This window comes from Theropithecus gelada, chromosome X, assembly GCF_003255815.1.
Source record: "Theropithecus gelada isolate Dixy chromosome X, Tgel_1.0, whole genome shotgun sequence".
NCBI classification, from domain to species: Eukaryota; Metazoa; Chordata; class Mammalia; order Primates; family Cercopithecidae; genus Theropithecus; species Theropithecus gelada.
In genome coordinates, this window is record NC_037689.1 from 73,066,675 (window position 1) to 73,088,392 (window position 21,718).

General features: G+C 39.6%; 1 protein-coding gene and 1 pseudogene across 2 annotated transcripts in view; one reads left to right on the plus strand and one right to left on the minus strand.

Moving 5' to 3' along the window:
• The window catches only part of SH3BGRL (SH3 domain binding glutamate rich protein like), a 94,308-nt gene that overhangs the window by 64,992 nt on the left and 7,598 nt on the right, over window positions 1-21,718 (minus strand). The window lies entirely within an intron of this gene.
• LOC112615062 lies at window positions 7,362-7,709 on the plus strand (annotated as a pseudogene).

Genomic DNA, 21,718 nt, shown 5'->3' on the forward strand with positions numbered 1-21,718 from the left:
ATCAAACTCAAACATAGAAGAAAATAAATAATAAGAGAAGATCAAAAATAAATTAAATTGAAATAAAAAAACACTAAAAAAGATCAATGGAAAAAAAAGTGGGTTTTTTGAAAAGATGAAAAGAATGGATAAACTTAAACCCAGAATAAGAAAGAAGAGAGAAGACCCAATTAAATAAAATCAGCAATTAAAAAGGTGATATTACAGCCAATACCACAAAAATTGAAAAGATCATTAGAGGTACTATGAGCAACTATATGCCAATTAATTGGAAAACCTAGAAGAAATTGATAAATTCCTAGACAAATACAACTTACAAATATTGAATCATGGAGAAATCCAAAACCTGAGCAGACAAAAAACAAGTAATGAGAACAAAGCTGTAATACAGTCTCCCAGCAAAGAAATGTCAGGACCTGATGGGCTTCATTGCTCAATTTTATCAAACATTTATTTATTTATTTATTTTTTAAATTTTTTTTTTTTGAGACGGAGTCTCGCGCTGTGTCACCCAGGCTGGAGTGCAGTGGCGCGATCTCGGCTCACTGCAAGCTCCGCCTCCCAGGTTCACGCCATTCTCCTGCCTCAGCCTCCGAGTAGCTGGGACTACAGGCGCCCGCCACCACGCCCGGCTAGTTTTTTGTATTTTTAGTAGAGACGGGGTTTCACCATGTTAGCCAGGATGGTCTCGATCTCCTGACCTCATGATCCACCTGCCTCGGCCTCCCAAAGTGCTGGGATTACAGGCTTGAGCCACCGCGCCCGGTCCCCAATTTTATCAAACATTTAAAGAAGAACTAATACAAATCCTGCGTCAAAGTATTCTGAAGAACAAAAGAAGGAGGAAATACTTTTAAACTGATTCTACATGGCCAATAGTACACTGGTACCAAAACTGGACAAAGACACATCAAAAAAGAAAACTATAGGCCAATATCACTGATGAACATTGATGCAAAACTACTCAACAACATACTAAAAAATTCATGAACACATTAAAAAATCGTTATTCATGATCAAGTGAAATTTATCCCAGGGATGCAAGGATGGTTCAACAGATACAAACCAATCAATGTGATACATCATATCAATGGAATGAAGGACAAAAACCATATGATACTTTCAGATGATGTTAAAAAAGCATTTGATAAAATTCAACACACCTTCATGACAGCAAGTCTCAAAATACTGGGGATTGAAACATACCTCAATATAACAAAAGCCATATATGAAAGAATCACAGCTCGTATAACACTTAATGGGAAAAAAAAACTGAAAGCCTTTCTTCTAAATCTGGAACACGACAAAGATGTCCACTTTCACCACTGTTATCCAACATACTACTAAAAGCCCTAGCTAGAGCAATCAGACAAGAGAAAGACGTAAAGGGCATCCCAATTTGAAATGAATAAGTGAATTTATCCATCTTTGCAGATGATGTGATGTTACATTTGGAAAAACCTAAAGACTTCACCAAAAAATCCCATTAGACCTAATGAACAAATTATGTACAGTTGCAGGATATAAAATCAACACGCAAAAATCAGTATCATTTCTAAATGCCAATAGTGAACAATCTGAGAAAGAAATCAATAAAGTAATCCCATTCACAGTAGTCACAAACATAATAAACTACACAGGGATTAACTTAAACAAGTGAAAGCTCTCTGCAATGAAAACTATGAAATATTGATGAAAGAAACTCAAGAAGGTTGAAAAAATGTACACATATAAATGTACATATATATGTAAATATATATATATATATAGTTACCTGATGCTTTTGCCTCACAGCTCTTAAGATTCTTTCCTTTGTCTTGACTTTAGATAACCTGATGACCACGTGCCTAGGTGATGATCTTTCTGAGACAAATTTCCCGAGTGTTCTTTGAGCCTCTTGTATTTGGATGTCTAGGTCTCTAGCAAGGCCAGGGAAGTCTTCCTCAATTATTCCCTCAAATAAGTTTTTGATTTCTTTCTCAGATTGTTCACTATTGGCATTTAGAAACGTTACTGATATTTGTGTGTTGATTTTTTATCCTGCAACTGTACATAATTTGTTTATTAGGTCTAATGGGATTTTTTGGTGAAGTCTTTAGGGTTTTCCAAATGTAACATCATATCATCTGCAAAGATACATAAATTGACTTTTTCATTTCAAATTGGGATATATCTATATCTATATACAAATAAATAGATATAGATATAGATACATAAAACCTGTCAGATTAACAGCAGATTTCTCAGCAGAGACCTTACAAGTCAGAAGAGATTGGGGTCCTATCTTTAACCTCAGTAAACAAAAACAAAAATATATATATAAGCTAAGAATTTTGTATCCAGTGAAACTAACCTTCATAAATGAAGGAGAGATAAAGTCTTTTTGAGACAAACAACTGTGGAGACAATTCCCCACTACCAAGCGAGCACTGTAAGAAATGCTAAAAGGAGTTCTAAATCTTAACACATAACCCTGAAATATACCAAAATAGAATCTTCTTAAAGCATAAATCTCAGAGGACCTATAAAACAATAACACAATTTTTAAAAAAGTATTCACACAACAATTAGCATGATGAAAAAACAGTACTTCATCTCTCAACACTAACACTGAATGTAAGTGGTCTAAATGTTTCACTTAAAAAATGCAGAATGGCAGGATGGACAAAAATCCTACCACCAATTATTTGCTGTCTTCAAGAGACTCACTCTAACACATAAGGACTCACATGAATTTAAGGTAAAGGGGTGGAAAAACATATTCCATGCAAATGAAAACCAAAAGCAAGCAGGAGTAGTTATTCTTATATCAGGCAAAACAGACTTTAAAGCAACAAAATTTTAAAAAGACAAAGGGGCATTATATAATGAAAAATATCAGTTGAACATGAAAATATCACAATCCTAAATATATATGCACTTAACACAGGAGCTCTCAAATTTATAAAACAATAACACTAGACATAAGAAATGAGCGACACAGCAAAACAATAATAGTGGGGAAATTCAATACTTCACTGACAGCACTAGACAGGCCATCAAGACAGAAAGTCAACAACAACAACAATAACAAAAACTGACTTAAAGTATACCCTAGAACAAATGAACTAAACAGATATTTACAGAACATTCTACCCAACAACTGCCGAATATACATTTTTTATCAGCACATAGAACATTCTCCAAGATAGATCATATGACAGGCCACAAAACAAGTCTCAATATATTTAAGAAAATCAAAATTACTATCAAGTTCTCTCTCAGACCACAATGGAATAAGATTGAAAATTCACTCTAAAAGGAACCCTCAAAACTATACAAATACATGAAAATTAAATAATCTTCCCCTGAATGATCTTTGAGTCAACAGTGAAATCAAGATGGAAATTTAGAAAATTCTTTAAACTGGATGATAATAGTGATACGAACTATCAAAACCTCTGGGATACAGCAAAAGTAGTGCTAAAAGGAAAGTTCCTAACATTAAAGGCCTACATCAAAAAGTCTGAAAGCACAAATAGACCATCTAAGCTCACACCTAATGGAACTAGAGAAATAAAAACCAAACCCAAACCCAGCGGAAGAAAAGAAATATCAAAGATCAGAGCAGAACTAAATGAAATTGAAACAAAAAAAAAAATTAAAGATAAAGGAAACAAAAAGTTGGTGGTTTGAAAATATAAACAAAATTGATTGACCATTAGTGAGATTAAGAAAATAAGAGAAGATACAAATAAATATATATAAATAAAATGGCTTTAATCCAAAGACAGACAATAACATGCTGGCAAGGATATGGAGAAATGGGAACCCTCGTACACTCTTGGTGGTAAGGTAAACTAGTACAACCACTATAGAAAACAGTTGGAGGTTCCTCAAAGAAACTAAAAATAGAGCTTACATATATGTGATCCAGCCACCCCACTGCTGGGTACATATCCAAAAGTAAGACAATTGATATATCAAAGAGATAGCTGCACTCCTGTGTTTATTGCAGCACTATTCACAATAGCCAAGATTTGGAAGCAACTTATATGTCCGTTGCCAGACGAATGGATAAAGAAAAGATGGCACATATACACAATGGAGTATTACTCAACTATAAAAAGAATGAGATCCTTTCATTTGCGACAACTTGAATATAACTGGAGGACATTATTTTAAGTGAAATGAGCCAGGCACAGAAAGACAAACTTTGCATGTTCTCTCTTATGTGTGGGAGCTAAAAATTAAAACAATTGAACTCATGGAGATAGAGTAGAACCATGATTACCAGAGGCTGGGAAGGATAATGGGTAGGGAGGATGGGGATGGTTAATGGGTACAAAAATATCGTTAGAGTCAATGAATAAGATCTACTACTTAATAGTGTAACCAGGATGACTGTGGTCAACAATAATTTATTATACATTTTAAAAACTGAAAGAGTATAATTGGATCATTTGTAACACAAGGAAAAGATAGATGCTTGGGTTAATGGATTCTCTATTTATCCTGATGTGATTATTATACATTATGTGCCTGTATCAGAGTGTCTCATGTGCCTCAGAAATATGTGCACCTGTAGTAAATGACAGAAACAGACAATGAAGCCACAAATCTTTAATTTATTATGACTGCAACATTTGGCTTTAATCAGAACTGTATAATAGTCATGTCTTTGTGGAATGTTCCAGTATAAAAAGGAAGTGCAAATTGTGCTTAGGACCTACTTTCCTCACTTTTCTGCACACACAAAAATTAAAAATTGAAAATTGAAACAAAAACAAAGTAAATAAGGCATATTGATACATAGAATACTGAACTAAACTTCAAACCAAACTGTCAGGAATTCTATAACCCTTGGAAAAGAAAGGGGAAAAGCCAAGGAGAGCAGAAAGAGTGACAAACAGAAAACGGTTGAGATTATAAATAAAGGAATGAATACAATTCAGATTTTTATAAGACATAATTGTTTGCACAAAAGATCAAAGCTAGGGTGATCTCAAGGTGAGGGAATTATAGAAAAGTCTAAAAGGCATTTTTCAGATAATGAAAAAGGGAATTTAGTGGGCTTTGTTCCATAATCCCAGGGTAAATGATAGAAACAGACAATGAAGCCACAAATCTTTAATTTATTATGACTGCAACATTTGGCTTTAATCAGAACTGTATAATAGTCATGTCTTTGTGGAATGTTCCAGTATAAAAAGGAAGTGTAAATTGTGCTTAGGATCTACTTTCCACACTTCTGTCTAGTGAAATGGCAAGAAAATTGGGTAACAGTTCAACTGAAGTAACAAATTATCACTTTTCAGAACTGTCATTCAATAAGAAGATCATTGTCAGGGTGACTGGAAAGGGTAGGCAGAATATATTTGCACACTTGTTGGGGGACAGGACAATGCTAATTTCTGTGAGACAGCTTACCAACAGGCAGGCAGGGAGTCCCTAAAGTACCTCTGCCTTGACTCCCTTCTTATTTGCAGGCCATGTAACTTAGTCCCTCAAACTGACATCTCCATACTTTCTCCCTCATTCTGGCTCAGGGAGGAGGCTGAGGAAATCTTTATTCCTGGCCTTTTCTCATCCTTGAGAACCTAGGTCCAGAGTTTATTCCAGTGACTGGCAATAAGTATTTTCTGAATGAATGAGTGGATCTGAGGGTGAAAGCAAGATAATTCCCAAGCACAAATCATAGATTCAGAATTGGCAGGACCTATCTACATAATCTATTCAAATTGTCCACCCTGCACAAGACTCTGCACTTGAACATCTCTGCCAAGTGCTTATATGGTACATGTATGTGTACGTACTATCAAGTTAGTTCAATGTAGAAGTATTGAATGTGGAAGTATGAAATTCTAGGGGAGAGAGTTTATAGAGCTCCATAAACTCTCTCCTCTAGGATTTAACAATGTCATTGATATGGAATCCCAAACTTCTGATTTAATTCATTTACCTTTCTTTATTTTCTTTCTTGAATAGTATTCACCAGATCCTAAGTCAGCCCAGAAATCTTAAAGGAAGTGGTATGCCTACCAATTTTCTAACCGTATACTCTTTCCAGCCTCCTAGATTGGCATTAGGAAGCTCCTAGATCCAGAAGCTAGACTGGCATTAGGAAGAAGAGAAAATAAGTGTAAAGTATTAGATCAGTTACACTTTCTTATGACTAAAATAATCCATCCCATAGCCAGAAGTCAAAGTGTAAAAAGCAATATGTTCTTTCCTATTCTGTGAAGAAAGACATTTGTAGCTTGATGAGGATGGCATTGAATCTATAAATTACCTTGGGTAGTGTGGCCATTTTCAAGATATTGATTCTTCTTATCCATGAGCATAGAATGTTCTTTCATTTGTCTGTGTCCTCCTTTATTTCGTTCAGCAGTGGTTTGTAGTTCTCTTTGAAAAGGTCCTTGACATCCCTTGTAAGTTGGATTCCTAGGTATTTTATTCTCTTTGAAGCTATTGTGAATGGGAGTTCATTCATTATTTGGCTCTCTGTCTGTTATTGGTTTATAAGAATGCTTGTGATTTTTGCACATTAATTTTGTATCCTGAGACTTTGCTGAAGTTGCTTATCAGCTTAAGGAGATTTTGGGCTGAGACTATGGGATTTTCTAAATATATAATCATGTCATCTGCAAACAGGGACAATTTGACTTCCTCTTTTCCTAATTGAGTACCCTTTATTTCTTTCTCCTTCCTGATTGCCCTGGCCAGAACTTCCAACACTATGTTGAATAGGAGTGGTGAGAGAGGGCATCCTTGTCTTGTGCCCATTTTCAAAGGGAATGCTTCCAGTTTTTGCCCATGCAGTATGATACCGGCTGTGGGTTTGTCATAAATAGCACTTATTATTTTGAGCTACATCCCCAAAATACCGAACTTATTGAGAGTTTTTAGCATGAAGGGTTGTCGAATTTTGTCAAAGGTCTTTTCTGCATCTATTGAGATAATCATGTGGTTTTTGTCTTTGGTTCTGTTTACATGCTGGATTACGTTTATTGATTTGCATATGCTGAACCAGCCTTGCATCCCAGGGATGAAGTCCACTTGATCATGGTGGATGAGTTTTTTGATATGTTGCTGGATTCGGTTTGTCAGTATTTTATTGAGGATTTTTGCATCGATGTTCATCAGGGATATTGGTCTAAAATTCTCTTTTTTTGTTGTGTCTCTGCCAGGCTTTGGTATCAGGATGATGTTGGCCTCATAAAATGAGTTAGGGAGGATTCCCTCTTTTTCTATTGATTGGAATAGTTTCAGAAAGAATGGTATCAGCTCCTCCTTGTACCTCTGGTGGAATTCAGCTACGAATTCTGTCTGGTCCTGGACTTTTTTTTGGTTGGTAGGGACGTTGTCTGCAGGCACTCAGAATGGTCCAGCATTTGATATACTGATGTAGGCTTTCCTACAATACAGCTTCTAACAAAAGCAGGCTGTCTTGAATCCCTGGTAATAGAATTGTTTACCTTTTTACGAAGAAGGTTGGGAAAGCACCAAAATCTGCATGTGGTGTGTGCCCAGGCAGACTTTGAGGGGTTCGTGCTGTAAGACCTAAAAGTTCTTATGAGAATGTCCAAAACAAACATATTAGCAGGGCCTATGGTGGTTCCATGTGTGCTGAATGTGTTTGTGATAGGATCAAGTGTGCTTTCCTTATCGAGCAGAAAATCATTGTGAAAGTGTTGAAGACACAAGCACAGAGTCAGAAAGCTAAATAAAAAAATGAAACTTTTTTGAGTAATAAAAATGAAAAGCCAAAAATGAAAAAAGAATAAGGGAGGAGACCACCCCTCATATTGTCTTATGCCCAATTTCTGCCTCCAAAGAAAGAAAAAGTAAAAATTAAAAGCCAGAAACAAAATCCACAAGCAGACAGCCCGGCGCCACACCCTGGGCCTGGTAGTTAAAAATCAACCCCTGACCTAATCGGTTATGTTATCTATAGATTATAGACAGTGTATAGAAAAGCACTGTGAAAATCCCTATCCTATTTTGTTCTGATCTAATTACTGGTGCATGCAGCCCCCAGTCATGTACCCCTTGCTTGCTCAATTGATCACGACCCTCTCACACACACACTCCCTTAGAGGTGCAAGCCCTTAAAAGGGACAGGAATTGCTCACTTGGGGAACTCAGCTCATGAGACAGGAGTCTTGCTGATGTCCCCGGCCGAGTAAATCCCTTCTTTCTTTAACTCGGTATCTGAGGAGTTTTGTCTGTGGCTCGTCCTGCTACATTTCTTGGTTCCCTGACTGGGAAGCGAGGTGATTGGCGGATGGTCGAGGCAGCTCCTTAGGCAGCTTAAGCCTGCCCTATGGAACATCCCTGCGGGGGACTCCAACCAGCCTGAGCATTGCACATCCTGAGAGCGCTCCTGGGTAGGCATTTACCCCGGTGGGACGCCTCACCAGAGCGGTGTATGGCAGGCCCCCGTGGAGGATCAACGCAGTGGCTGAACACTGGGAAGGAACTGGTACTTGGGGTCCGGACATCTGAAACTTGGTAAGACTAGTCTTGAGAACTTGCCCACTCCATTTCAGTGGAAGCGTGGCCTGATCACCCAGGGCGTGCCTCTATCGGCACTTTGGTTTGGTTTTGGTTTTGGTTTTGCCTTGGTTTGAATTGCGTGACAGGACCGGTCTTGGGAACATGCCCACTCCATTTGAGTGAAAGCGTGGCCTGATCACCCACAGCATGCCTTTATCGGCACCGTGGTTTTGGTTTTGGTTTTGGTTTTGATTTGGTTTAAATTGCTTGACAGGACTGGTCTTGGGAACTTGCCTACTCCATTTGAGTGGAAGCGTGGCCTGATCACCCACAGTGTGCCTGTACCGGTACTTTGGTGTTTGTTTTTTATTTGACTTGGATTGCTTGATACTTTGGTTTTGGTTTTGACCTGGCTTAGATTTTTTGATACTCTGATTTTGGTTTTGATTTTGGTTTGGCGTAAACTGTAAAAGTGTGTGTGTGCCCTTTTTACCTGTTCTTTGTTTTGTGGTGTGCATGTGGTGTGAGCGTGGTGTTTTGTCTCGAGGAAACATGGGTCAGGCACAAAGTAAGCCCACCCCACTAGGAACTATGTTGAAAAATTTCAAAAAGGGATTTAAGGGAGACTATGGACTCATCATGACACCAGGAAAACTTAGAACTTTGTGTGAGCTAGACTGGCCGGCATTAGAGGTGAGCTGGCCGTCAGAAGGAAGCCTGGACAGGTTCCTTGTCTCGAAGGTATGGCACAGGGTAACCTGTAAGCCAGGGTACCCGGATCAGTTCCCATATATAGACTCTTGGTTACAGCTGGTTTTGGACCCCCACAGTGGTTATGAGGACAGGCAGCAGCAGCACTAGTGGCAAAGGGACAGTTAGTTAAGGAAGGTCCTTGCTCCACCCACCGAGGGAAGTCAGCACCAAAAGTCCTGTCCGACTCAACACCAGAAGAATCATGGCAGGAATTGGTACCAGCAATACCCCCTCCTTATCAGGAGGAATGGCTCCCCACTCCTGAACCCACAGCACCTCCACCTCCACCAGATGACCACACCCCTAGACCACCCAGAGTAGACAAGAGAGGAAGTGAAGCCACGGGAGAAGCTCCTCCCTTGGAAGCTGACTTATGGCCCAAGACTGGAATCCAAATGCCCCTGAAAGAGCAGCTATATACTGGAGTAGACGAGGACAGACACATGGTGGAAAGGCGTGTCTTTGTGTATCAACCTTTCACCTCTGCTGATCTCCTCAATTGGAAAAATAGTACTCCATCTTACACTGAAAAGCCTCAAGCTTTAATTGACTTGCTCCAAACTATTATACCGACTCATAATCCTACTTGGGCTGATTGCCACCAGCTGCTCATGTGCCTCTTTAATACAGATGAAAGGTTAAGGGTGCTCCAGGTGGCAACTAAGTGGCTAGAGGAGCACGTCCCAGCTGATTACCAAAATCCCTAAGAATATATAAGAATTCAACTGCCAGGAACAGACCCCCAGTGGGACCTGAACGAGAGACCAGACATGGAGAAGCTAAGACGGTACAGTGAGGCATTAATAGAAGGTCTAAAGAAAGGGGTTCAAAAGGCTACAAATGTAAATAAAGTCTCTGAGATCATCCACGGAAAAGAGGAGAGTCCAGCGCAATTCTATGAAAGACTGTGTGAGGCTTATCGTATGTACACTCCTTTTGATCCTGATAGTCCTGAAAATCTGCGCATGACTAACAGGGCCTTAGGTAAAGCGCAGAAGATATCAGGAGAAAATTGCAGAAACAGGCTGGGTTTGTAGGTATTAATACCTCACAGTTACTGGAAATAGCCAGTCAAGTGTTTGTGAATAGAGATGCAACAAGCCACAGAGAAAGTGTAAGGAAGGCGAATGCCAGGCTAGGCGAAATGCTGACTTACTGGCCGTGGCCATTAAGGGATTCCCCTGAAAAGAGAGGGGAAGGGGGGTTCAGGGAAGAATACCCAGTCTAATCGCCCATGCTTGCAACGTAACCAATGCGCCCATCAAAAGGAAATAGGGCATTGGAAAGATAAGTGTCCCCAAGTGAAGGAAAAGCAAGGTGGTTCAGAACAAAAGATCTCAGATAAAGACGAGGGAGCTTTGTTCAATCTGGTTGAAGGGTTATTGGACTGAAGGGGACCGGGCTCAAGTGCCTCCAAGGAGTCCACAGTCAGGATTACAATTGGGGGCAAGGACATTAAGTTTTTGGTCAATACTGGTGCTGAACACTCAGTAGTGACCACCCTGGTCACTCCCTTATCCAAGAAAACCATTGATATAATCGGAGCAACAGCAGTTTCCACTAAGCAGGCTTTCTGTCTACCACGGACCTGCTTGGTGGGAGGACATGAGATAGTTCACCAGTTCTTGTACATGCCTAGTTGTCCCTTGCCCTTGCTGGGAAGAGACTTGCTTTAGCAAGTTGAGAGCTACCATCCCCTTTACAAAAGAGGGCTCTTTACAGCTAAAGTTACTGGGAACAGGAGTTATCATGGCCCTTACAATCCTCCGGGAAGAAGAATGGAGACTTTTTCTAACCGAGCCAGGCCAAGAGATAAAACCAGCTCTAGCTAAGCGATGGCCCCAAGTATGGGCAGAGGATAATCCTCCAGGACTAGTGGTCAACCAAGCCCCTGTACTCATAGAAGTTAAGCCTAGGGCACAGCCAATTAGACAAAAGCAGTATCTGGTTCCCAGAGAAGCTCTTGATGGAATCCAGGTTCATCTCAGGTGCTTGAAAGCCTGTTCCTTGCCAGTCTCCATGGAACACCCCTCTCCTGCCTGTCCCTAAGCCAGGGATCAAGGATTACTGACCAGTACAGGACTTGCGCTTGGTCAACCAAGTTACAGTGACTCTGCACCCAACAGTTCCTAACCCTTACACATTGTTAGGGCTGCTGCCGGCAAAGGACAGCTGGTTTACATGTCTGGTCTTAAAAGATGCCTTCTTTCGCATCAGAATAGCTCCTGAGAGCCAGAAGCTGTCTGTCTTTCAGTGGGAAGATCCGGAGTCAGGTGTCACTACTCAGTACACTTGGACCCGGCTTCCCCAAGGTTTCAAGAACTCCCCTACTAGCTTCAGAGAGGCCCTGGCTCGAGACCTGCAAAAGTTTCCTGCTAAGACCTCGGCTGTGTCTTGTTCCTGTACGTGGAGGACCTTCTGCTGGGACACTCCACGGCAGTCGGGTGCACAAAAGGGACTGATGCCCTGCTTTGGCACCTAGAGGACTGTGGGTACAAGGTGTCCAAGAAGAAAGCTCAGATCTGCAGACAGCAGGTACGGTACCTGGGATTCAGTATTCGGAAAGGGGAGGGAAGCCTGGGGTCAGAAAGAAAGCAGGTCATCTGCCACATACCGGAACCTAAACCATAAGGCAAGTAAGGGAATTCCTAGGAGCTATGGGGTTTTGCAGATTATGGATTCCAAGCTTTGCAGTACTACCCAATCCTTTGTATGGGGTTACAAAGGGGGATAATCGGGAGCCTTTTGAATGGGGGCCTCTACAACAGCAAGCCTTTTGTAAACTAAAGGAAAAACTTATACTGGCCCCAGCCCTAGGACTACCAGATTTGACAAAGCCCTTTACACTCTATGTGTAAAAAAGAGAAAAAATGGCAGTTGGAGTTTTAACCCAGACTGTGGGGCCCTGGCCAAGGCCAGTGGCCTATCTGTCAAAACAACTAGACAGGGTTTCCAAAGGCTGGCTCCCAGGTCTAAGGGACCTAGCAGCAACAGCCCTATTAGCAGAAGAAGCAGATAAACTAACCCTTAGGCAAAACCTGAATATAAAGGCCCCCCATGCTGTGGTAACTTTAATGATTACCAAAGGACATCATTGGTTAACAAATGCTAGATTAACCAAGTACCAAAGCCTGCTATGCGAAAATCCCCACATAACCACTGAAGTTTGCAACAACCTAAACCCCACCACCTTGCTCCCGTATCAGATAGCCCCGTTGAACATAACTGCGTAAAAGTTTTGGACTCAGTTTATTCTAGCAGGCCCAAACTCTGAGACCATCCTTAAACATCAGTAGACTGTGAGTGGTACGTGGTAGGGAGCAGCTTCTCCAACCCCTGCAAAGTGACTCTGAAGACCACGACAAGCCCTGCTCCAGTCACACCTGGAAGCTGACTGGTCCACGCACGGCTGAGGCATGAGGAAACTCATTGCAGGGCTCATTTACCTTAAAATGTGGACTTTTACAGTAAGGACTTCAACTGACCTTCCTCAGACTGAGGACTGTTCCCAGTGTATACATCAAGTCACTGACGTAGGACAAAAGGTTGCTACGGTTCTATTATTTTATGGTTATTATAAGTGTACTGGAACTCTAAAAAGAATTTGTTTGTATAATGTTATTCCATACAAGGTATGTAGCCCAGGAAATGACCAACCTGATGTGTGTTATGACCCATCTGAGCCTCCCATGACCACAGTTTTTAAAATAAGATTAAGGATTGAGGACTGGTGGGGGCTCATAAATGATATGAGTAAAGTGTTAGCAAAAACAGAAGAAAAAGGGGTTCCCAAACAAGTCACCTTAAAATTTGATGCCTGTGCTGTCATTAATAGTAGTAAGTTAGGAATAAGGTGTGGTTCTCTTAATTAGAAAAGAGACTATATGGCAGAAAATAAATACATCTGTCATAAATTAGGACTGTGTGGAAATAAATGTAAATACTGGTCTTGTGTCATTTAGGCCACTTGGATAAAAAAAAAATGAAAAGGATCTAGTCCACCTTCAGAAAGGAAAAAAATGGCCTTTCCTGTACTAAGGGACAATGTAACTCCTTAGAGCTAGTAATAACCAATCCCCTTGATCCTCGCTGGGAAAAAGAGGAGCGTGTGACCTTAGGAATCGACAGGGCCAGACTGGATCCTCGAGTAAATATCTTGGTTCGAGGAGAAGTTTACAAATGCTCTCCTGAGCCAGTGTTTCAAACTTTCCGTGATGAACTAAATGTGCCAGTACCAGAAATTCCAGGAAAAACAAGAAATTTGTTTTTGCAATTAGCTGAGCATGTAGCCCAGTCTCTCAATGTCACTTCATGTTATGTATGTGGAGGAACTGTAATAGGAGACCAATGGCCATGGGAAGCCCGAGAATTAGTACCTACTGACCCAGTTCCTGACGAATTCCTGGCTCAAAAGAATCACCCTGATAATTTCTGGATCCTAAAAGCCTCAATTATTGGACAATATTGCATAGCTAGAGAAGGAAAATAATTCACTCATCCCGTAGGACGACTTAGTTGTCTGAGACAGAAACTGTATAATGGTATCACAAAAACAGTCACTTGGTGGAGTTCAAATCACACAGAGAGAAATCCATTTAGTAAATTCCCAAAGTTGTAAACCGTGTGGACCCACCTGGAGTCCCACTGGGACTGGACAGCCCCCACTGGATTATACTGGATATGTGGGCATAGAGCTTATGCCAAATTACCTGACCAGTGGGCAGGTAGTTGTGTTATTGGCACTATTAAACCATCTTTCTTCCTACTGCCCATAAAAACAGGCGAACTCCTGGGCTTCCCTGTCTATGCTTCCCGCAAAAAGAGAAGCATAGCTATAGGAAATTGAAAGAATGATAAATGGCCCCCTGAGAGAATCATATAATATAATATTATGGTCCTGCTACTTGGGCACAAGACGGTTCGTGGGGATACCGGACCCCCATTTACATGATCAACCGAATCATACTGTTACAAGTTGTCTTAAAAATAGTCACTAATAAAACCAGCAGAGCCGGCCGGGCGCGGTGGCTCAAGCCTGTAATCCCAGCACTTTGGGAGGCCGAGACGGGCGGATCACGAGGTCAGGAGATCGAGACAATCCTGGCGAACACGGTGAAACCCCGTCTCTACTAAAAAATACAAAAAACTAGCCGGGCGAGGCGGCGGGCGCCTGTAGTCCCAGCTACTCGGGAGGCTGAGGCAGGAGAATGGCGTAAACCCGGGAGGCGGAGCTTGCAGTGAGCTGAGATCCGGCCACTGCACTCCAGCCCGGGCGACAGAGCCAGACTCCGTCTCAAAAAATAAAAATAAAAAAAAAAATAAAAATAAAACCGGCAGAGCCTTGACTATTCTGGCCCGGCAAGAAACTCAGATGAGAAATGCTAGCTATCAAAATAGATTAGCTCTCGACTACTTGCTAGCAGCTGAAAGAGAGGTCTGTAGGAAATTTAACCTTACTAATTGCTGCCTACACATAGATAATTAAGGGCAAGTAGTTGAAGACATAGTTAGAGATACGACAAAACTGGCCTATGTGCTCGTGCAAGTGTGGCATGGATTTGATCCTGGGGCCATGTTTGGAAAATGGTTCCCAGCGCTAGGAGGATTTAAAACTCTTATAATAAGAGTTATAATAGTAATAGAAACCTGCTTACTGCTCCCTTGTTTGCTACCAGTACTTCTTTATATGATAAAAAACTTCAACACTACCTTAGTTCACCAAAATGCTTCAGCACAAGCGTACTATATGAATCACTATCGATCTGTCTTGCAAGAAGACATGGGTAGCAAAAATGAAAAGTGAGAACTCCCACTACTGAGTGAGAGTCTCAAGTGGGGCAGGGAATAAGGGAGGAGACCACCCCTCACATTGTCTTATGCCCAATTTCTGCCTCCAAAGAAAGAAAAAGTAAAAACTAAACGGCAGAAATGAAATCCATAAGCAGACAGCCCGGTGCCACACCCTGGGCCTGGTAGTTAAAGATCAACGCCTGACCTAATCGGTTATGTTATCTATAGATTACAGACATTGTATAGAAAAGCACTGTGAAAATCCCTATCTTATTTTGTTCCAATCTAACTACCAGTGCATGCAGCCCCCAGTCACGTACCCCCGCTAGCTCAATCGATCACGACCCTCTCACGCACACCCCCTTAGAGTTGTGAGCCCTTAAAAGGGACAAGAATTGCTCACTTGGGGAGCTTGGCTCTTGAGACAGGAGTCTTGTTGATGTCCCGGCCGAATAAACCCCTTCCTTCTTTAACTCGGTGTCTGAGGAGTTTTGTCTGCGGCTCGTCCTGCTACATTTCTTTGGCTCCCCACAGATCTCCTCTTTTGGTTTCTGGGCCAGGTGCACGAATGGCTTTGCAGGGAAGAGTGCCAGTCCCTTTCGGGCTGTTCAAGTCAGGGTCATTGAGGATGGAGAATTATGAGTCAAATACAAGTTCCAGTTTATCTTTATGGGTTTCATTTTCTCCTGCAGGTTCTAGTTTGCCCTTGCTCAGCTCTACTTCAAATCCAGCTTTTCTTCCCAGTTGCCAGCTCTGCTAACCTATGATGACTTTAGCTCCATACTGGATGTGAAGGCAACTGCAAAGCTCCCACAACTGTGCAGGTCTAAAACTGAAAATAAATCCATTATTCCATATTACTATAGTAGTTCTGCTTCTCTAAGTGATACGGATTCCAATAAATCTTTCCTATTCAGAATACATACTTGGTTACAAATATTCTTTTGTTCATGCCTTTCTTTTTTTAAAATTTGTGATATTTTCAAATGAAATAGTACTAATGTACTGAGCCTAAGTATGTTATTTTATTCTCCCTTGTTTTGGGGATAGGGACTTGGAATATGCTCTTTCACACAATTCCTCTCAAAACTGGTAAGCTGAGGAATTGGGAGTCTGCTCCATAACCAGAGAATGCAGAAAAACTAACAATTAATTTGAACTTCAGTGTAATAATGAGTTAAAAACTACCTGAGTGAATTAGCTCTTTCTTTGAAATATGTCTTAATGTGACACTTGGAAAGTTATATCACTCATGATGAACTCTAAATATTAAAATGTTGATAACAGGCTGGGCATGGTGGGAAAAAAAGCAATATGTTCTAAAGAATCAAACTGATCTTTACTAAATTTAAGCAAATAAACGGTGGTAATAAAAATTGTCCAGCTGTTCTTCATACATTTTATGAAAATTTTGACTTTGCTGCTTATTTTTTACAAGGGAATTAAATGCTTTTGAAATAATACGCATTTGTCTGATAAAATTATTCATTGGGCATTCACAGATAGAACAACATAGAAATATTTATTTGCTATCATTCTTTCCTATCACAAATATTCATGTTCTCTCTCTGTCACAATTTCCAAATATTAATTGTTGAATATTCCAGCCACTAGACACTGAAGTAGATTAAAGTTGATTCTATGGTAAAATTAAAGAATCAACAATGATCTGATAAATCTAGGCTGGGAAAACAGACAAACAGGATTTTTCTAGGAAAAATTCCAGTTCACTTAATTTTCTTCTTTTTTAATAACTCTGGAATAATATCATTTTGTTTTAACTATTTTCAGCAATCTTCTTTTTCCTTTCCTCTCACCAAACTAGTCAAATGTGAGTCTACATACTCATCTCTTCCTCATTATTTGTTCCAGTTCTTAATCTTTCCCAATCAGGCTGTTGTTTTCACCAATCTACTGAAACCGCTTTTCTCCAAGGTCACTAATAATTTCCTTATTTTGAATTCAGTGACCTTTTATCAGTTTTCACAATTCCTGTATGGAACTAACAAACAATGTTCATTCTCCTTGAAAATTCTTCTCTACCATGGTTTCTATTACAAGATGCTACTCTGACCTTTCCTAATGAATCCACCTGTTTCCTGCTGTTCCTGTTTCTTTCACCTCCTCCGAAATGTGAACATTCAGCAAAGTCCTGTCCTTGGTTTGAGCTCTCTTCTCATCTCATGCTATAATTCCTTTCTCCTAGTGAGCTCATTCTTTTCCACCATTTGAAGTAGCACCTATACATGAATGACTCCCATATCTACTCTCCATCCACCATCTTTCCCAAACTCTAGTCACACGTTTCCAACTAGCAACTGCAAATCTCCACTTGGGTGGCCTGTTTTGCACTTGAATTTCAACAGGCCATCCACTCATATGTGAACAAATATTTATTTAGAAACTTACCAATTTATAATTATATTCTGCGTAATAAGAAGTGAAAGGGGTAGATGATAAGTTGCTACTCATCACTTTGTTGAATTTTGAAATAGCACTACCATTCTACAGTAGAGTTCTACAAAGTATTTTTAACTTTTGATGGGTCCATTAATAAATGAGGAGGAAAGTTAAAAAAATAAACTGTAAAAATATTGACCTTGCCTCAAAATCTGTTCATTAGGTTCAGAAATCTGCCTTATATGACTTGAAGCAGTTGCTAAGAGGCAATTGCTAAAGCTTAAGAAAATATTTAGAAAAAATGCATAATGCTATTATATGCAACATGCCATCTATCTTTTTATCATATGCTTTTACATAGAATAATGACTCAATCATTAATCATACGAAATAAAAAGTTCTATATATTTTTACTAAAACATACACAAATTAATGTCCACCATTCCAACTTCAAATATTTGAAGAAATTGTATGACATCAAGTGGTGGTTCTTTGTGGAGGTGTGGATGTAGAATTCGGTCATGATTACCTCAATCACTGGGAGATAGTCAACTATTTTTTCTTATAATTGCTTTTGGAGAAATCCATGTTTTGACAATTCAAGGTTTCAAATTTCATTTTTTTTTTCTTCCCCAAAATCTCTTCTCTTATATGAGCTGTCGCACAAGATGGAATCTCATTTTTTGTGCTAATAGCTCCTTTTGCGGCATTCTTCACATATTTTAAGAATATAATGTTTATGCACTGTATCGCTAGTTTTATACTTTAACCAAAAAGTACAGTTATAAGACTTTCCTACTCAACCACATTATGAAATGAAAAAAAAATCAATTCAATCTCTGTAAATGAATAATTTTCAAAAAGTAATTAGACATTGATTTACAGTAAATCCACTTGGACATGTAGACATAATTTTGACAAGATCGTATTAGATGCTTTGGGTTTTCATGAAACCTAGAGTGACTGACTTTGGAAAGTACACACATGCTGTGTGTCTGCTGGGACCTGTCCCAAGCAGTCCCTGACATTTGGGCAGCATAAGGATCCCCTGGGATGTGTACTTTACTTCTCGAGTTCAACTCTTAGGTAGAGCAGATTAAATCCCAAGTGAGACATGCACTCCTCTCTTAAGCTCCCCATACAGAGCCTAATCATAGTCACACAATTTCTAATTGATGTAAACACACACTAACAAAACTTGTTCTTCAACTGTAACTTAAAAATCTAATAAAAAATCCTAATCTGATCTGATGGGCAATCTGTAAATGTTTAGTCACATTTTTTTCACAATATTTTTTACTTGCCTTTCAACATCCTCTTTTCAAAAAAAAAAAAAAAAAAAAAATCGCATGAATTCAAAGTTGGGCATAAAATTTTCCTTACTTTGGATCTTGTCACACTTCCATTTTGCTCACTTTAAAACTCACCAGGTGTTTGTCTTGTTATCTGGCAAATTGTCTCATCACCACCACCAACCCTGATTGTCCCCTCAACATTGTTTAGAAAGTTTAAATTTAACATCTTTATTCTTTGTTTTTATTATTTTTTATTTTTTGTAGACACAGGGTCTTGCTTTGTTCCCCAAGCTGGTCTCAAATGCCTAGCCTCCAATGATCGTCCCCCTTGGACCTCCCAAAGTACTGGGATTAAAGACATGAGCCATTGTGCCAGGCCTACCTTTACTCTTAAGTTTTAAGTAGAAATTCACTGAAAATACGTCACCCCAACTACTGCATCTTTTGAGAAGTTAAAACTATTTACCTGAATCACATGACCAATTGTTTTTTCTGAAAGTGTGAGATCAGATTTCATCATTTTTAGTAATGAATTTCCAATAACACTTTGTATTAGAGTTCTCTTAGAGGGACAGAAGTAGTAGGATATATGTATATATACATATGGGGAGTTTATTAAGTATTAACTTACATGATCACAAGGTTCCACAGTAGTCTTTCTGTAAGCTGAGGAGCAAGGAGAGCCAGTCCAAGTCCCAAAACTGAAGAACTTGAAGTCCGATGTTCAAAGGCAGGAAGCATCCAACACAGTAGAAACACGGACTGGGAGGCTAAGCCTGTCTCTCTTTTTCATGTTTTTCTACCTGCTTTATATTTGCTGGAAGCTGATTAGATTGTGCCCATCAGATTTAGGGTGGATTTGCCTTCCCCAACCCACTGACTCAATTGTTAATCTCTTTTGGCAACACCCGCACAGACACTACCCAGCATTAATACTTTGTATCCCTCAATCCAATCAAGTTGACACTCAGTATTAACCATCACACACTTCTAGAAGCTTTCTTTCATGATACTCTTCTTTTCTTTTCTTTTTTTTTCTTTTCTTTTTTTTTTTTTTTTTTTGACAGAGTCTCTCTGTCGCCCAGGCTGGAGTGCAGTGGCGAGATCTCGGCTCACTGCAAGCTCCGCCTCCCGGGTTCATGCCATTCTCCTGCCTCAGCCTCCCGAGTAGCTGGGACTACAGGCGCCCATCACCACGGCCCAGCAATTTTTTGTATTTTTAGTAGAGACGGGGTTTCACCGTGTTACCCAGGATGGTCTCGATCTCCTGACCTCGTGATCCGCCCACCTCAGCCTCCCAAAGTGCTGCGATTACAGGCCTGAGCCACCGCGCCTGGCCTACTCTTCATTTTAAGTTACTCATATTCAGTTTGTGAGAATGATGAGAGGCAAAGAAAGTTTTATGATCTACTCAAATCACACAGGCAATAGCCAATAAAACATATCTCACCCTTGCAGCTAAAAAAGCTTTAAAATCCCTTCAAAAAGCAATTCATCTTATCTTCTTTTCATTAGATTGCAATAAAATGATTTTCTTAAATTGAGATTAAGGTACATGTTCTGCATTCTAACTAATAGTATATGCTGAGCTCTTATAACTTTGATTTTCTCCTCTGATAAACTCAAGTTCTCCACTTGATAACAGACCACCAGAATTATCCTTAGTATTTCTATAGACCACCTATTGCTATAGACCAATTAATTAAGAAGTATTTTTCATGGTTTTTCAAGTTCATCAGAAAAGAAGTATTACAATGACTTGTAAATCAGTTTCAGAGCTGCATTCAGAGTGGGTAGTTAGTGAATATCATCAAGTAGGCAGAATAGCATAGGGCTTCAGATGAGGGTCCCTGGAATCAGACAAACCTGGGGGATGCTTTGCTAGCTCTGTGACCTTGCTAGGTCTCTGAGCCTCTCATCTTAAAAACAGAGCTAATAAGAGTACTGGCTTCACTGAGTTGTCAGAAAAATGAAATAATACATGTAAAGTTCTTACCAGTGTGCCTGACTCAATGAATTATAGTTCTTAATATTATTATCCACTAAACCTGAAAAATTGCATGAGAAATTAAAGTAAGATGATTGATCATATGTTTAATAAATTAAGTACTTGTATATGCTTGTGTTCCTTCTAAATCAAATTTGATATAACATAATGAAGAGAACGGTCCCCAATATCATACAACTACTATTAAATATATATTTACTCATAATTTTAACAGAAAAATATGCTACACTTATAATGAAACAACTGGCTGAAAGGTGATGGTGAAACAGACATTTTCTCATGTAGTAAATGTTACCTAAGATGAATATTCTCTGGTGTTTGAAAGGTGAAATTTTATTTGTCTTGACTCACTTTTGGAAATCCCCCAAGCAGAAAGGGTTGGCTCGACCCTAACTCTAGGATAGGTCTCATTTCCAAAAAGGACTAAACCAAAGGGACAGAAATCAAAGACTAGAGTCTAAAACCAGAGTTTACAAGTTATAGCAGTACTGCCTTCCTGGTTAATTTAGATTTACAGAATCATAGAAACCACCTTTTAATTATGTTGGTCTATAACCACATAACATGGAAGAGAATCAGTCATAAAAATTCAGTATGTAACACAGGCCAGCATAAGAAAGTACAGACAAATATTATTTTTAAGTGTGCCCTCGATTAATTCATTTGATTTAAAAAAAAAAAGAACTAAATTGTAAAAGAACATGGTGCTACTATCCTCCCTACACCCAGCCTGCCCACCAATGCCAACTCTCATCTCACTCTCAAGTATGGGTTATGAGTGAGGACACATTTGCTACTTAGACATCATCCCCTCTTAAATGACAATTGTATTTAAAACTCATATTAACAGGATTTTTATGTAGTATTGACAATTTCTATTCAATAACTATATACAGAGGATGTGTAAATAACACAGTGTTTAGGAGTGGGTTCTGAAGTCCGAACAACCGGAGTTCTAATCACAGCCCTGCCATTTCTAGCTCTTCGGTCTTGA